We start from the raw sequence: 2891 nt of genomic DNA on the forward strand, positions 1-2891 counted from the left end.
AACTGAACCAACAAGGAGTCTAGGACTTCATGGCCCATTTTTGAACCCTTCCCGGCTTTCGTTGATATCGTCGCTTGGAGGATTATCGCTCGCCTCTGCGTTGTGGTCACCATGGACTCACTGGCTCACAAATCTAGTGAGTTCAACTCACCAATCCTCGCTTAGTAGGTTAATTATGCTTAGGAGTTGATTAGTTTAGGCTAAGATGAATTATGTGGTTAGATTAGATTAGATTAGTGAATTTAATTAATTGTCATTGCATGTTAGGTGGTTAGCTAGTGCAATTAGCGAGTAAATAGACTATAGTATTTATTTAACAAGTCTCAAAAATTTTTCGGGCCCATTCCAGTATATAATGAGGCATTATGGGGCTAAGTATGCATTTATTGCATTTATTTAATATTTTTTGTAATAATTTAATTATTTAATTATTTTCCAGAAATTAACCCGGGATAGCCGGTGATCGGAATTTTGTGTTGAGTGCAGTGGTGCTTGTTGTTTATTTAATTGAGTACCTAATTGTGCAAATTGATTTTGATTGATGTTTGTGGGTTATAATTTCTAAAAATGGATAATTTTGGTAATTAAGTGGAAAATTACCAGGCGTCGGTCTACAGCACTAAAAATCTTTTTTGAGACTGCTGAAAATAGTGGGAGATTCAAAAGTGAAAGTCTTATATTTTGGCTAAGGTTGGTCATGACCCACACACATGTATTTTTTTTTATCAAGTATAATAAAAATGGTAAATTGATTGTGTCTTCAGAACAATATATTATAATGGCTCGATGATTTGTATGTCATCTTGGAGAATTGACGTTATACTATTATAGCTTGATGACTCTCTTATCATCTTGAGAAGTTTTTGCATGTATACTAGCTCGATGACTCTATATGTCATCTTCGAGATAGAACGGTATGACTTAACAGCTCGATGACTCTATATGTCATATTAAGAAGGAATTGCTTGTATACTGGCTCGATAATGTTGGGGAAAACTCTCTTATTTTGAAGTTGACAAAATGTTTCCGTCAATCTTGTTTGAAGACTTGCAGACTCTTTCGTCAAAGTCTGAAGATCTCCAAACTCAAGATTTAAAGTCTTCCCTCACTGATAGTTTCAAGACCGACGAAAAGAAGACTTATCCAGATGCGAGCTTATCTTGAAGGATTTGGTACGTATGGTTTGAAGAAGATCTTACAGTTGGAGATAGCACATTGTGATCAATTATTCTTATTGAAATCAATTCGGATAATCAAGATCTTTTGAAAGGTGAAGTATACTTAGAAGGTTCTACTTATGGAAACCTAGATCATGATTGTATGGATGAGCAGAATTAGTGGGTTATCATCACATTCCTTAAATGACTCGAGATCTCCTTGATTGATTCTATCTAATGGGTAGATTGGAAGAATTTCTTTGGAAAGTGCCAACGGTTATTGAGGCATGAAGGAATATATAAGGAAGACGCTCAAGTTGTTCGAGTGTGTGCGTGAAAAGAAAAATTCCAAAATCTGAAACTCCTAGTTCTTTGCTATTTCAATCGCTGAGCTTAAGTTGTACTCAAAAGAGAGATTAAATACTTGTGAGACTCTGAGGAAGTGTAGTAGAGTTTCTACATTATGGAATCAAGGACGTGAGACTTTAAAAATCTCTTTTGGTTCATAGTGAAATCTAGCTAGTTGGCGGTCAGTGCGGGAAAGTGGACGTAGGCTTGGTCTAAGCTGAACCACTATAAACCTTGTGTTTCAATTCTCTTTCCCTATACACCTTGCTTTAATTCGTAGCTTTATCTAACTGCTTATAGTCTTTTACATATTCAATCTATTATTCTTGAAAGATGAGTTAACTTGTTAAAAGTCTGGCGTAAATTTTCTAGAACACATATTAAACCCCCTCTAGGTGTCCTTACTAGCCATATCAATTGGTATCAGAGTCTGTGTGCTCATTTAATTGAAGTGTTTTTACTTCTAAGTTAAAGATCTATGGCTAGTATGTTGGCTTCAGGTTTGATTGAAGGCCAAAGCAACACCAGACTGCCTTACTTTGATGGAAATGAATACAGTGTATGGAAAAACAAGATGAAGGAATTTTGAAGATCGAAAGATCCTTTAGAATGGGATGTGGTAGAAAAATGAATCATTCCTAAAGCTGCATCAGTCTCAGAAAGAGGAAAAAAAGTTGCAAATGCTAGCGAGATAACACAAGAAAAATAACAAAGAGACAAGCTCTTGAAGCTAAAGCAATTTACTCTTCATATTGTGCTTTATCTCTTACTGAGTATAACAGAATTTCTTCTTGTGAAACAGCCAAAAAAGTTTGGGATAGGCTGTATATTACCTATGAAGGCACTGATCGAGTGAAAGAAACAAGGATTAATATTCTACTCGGACAGTATGAAGCCTTCAAGATGAAGCTAGGATAATCTATCACTGATATGTTTAGTCATTTTATAGAAATTGTAAATGGTCTAGAGTATCAGGGACAGCCAATCTCAGGACCAATGAAGGTCAACAAATTGCTGCGTGGACTCTCCAAAGACTGGAATCACATAAGACTTCAATAAAGGAAATTGAAAAGATCATGCCGCTTTCAGTAAACGACTAGTTGGCACACTTTAGTCTTATAAAGTGGAGCAAATTAACGAGGAAGAAGATCCCAAATGTAAGAAATCAATTGCTTTGAAATCTAACGATAATTCTGATGTTACAGACTCTGAAGATGATATGGACAATGAAGAGCTAGCACTTATGATAAGGAGGTTTAAAAAACTAAATAAAAATGGAAGAAGATTCAATTGGAAGAAACAAAGCACTCAAAAGTTTCAAAACAAATCAATTGAGGATGATGAAGTCAATAAAGACGTAATCTGTTTTGAATGCAAGAAAAAAGG

Source organism: Eucalyptus grandis, chromosome 9 (genome assembly GCF_016545825.1).
Source record: "Eucalyptus grandis isolate ANBG69807.140 chromosome 9, ASM1654582v1, whole genome shotgun sequence".
Classification (NCBI taxonomy): Eukaryota; Viridiplantae; Streptophyta; class Magnoliopsida; order Myrtales; family Myrtaceae; genus Eucalyptus; species Eucalyptus grandis.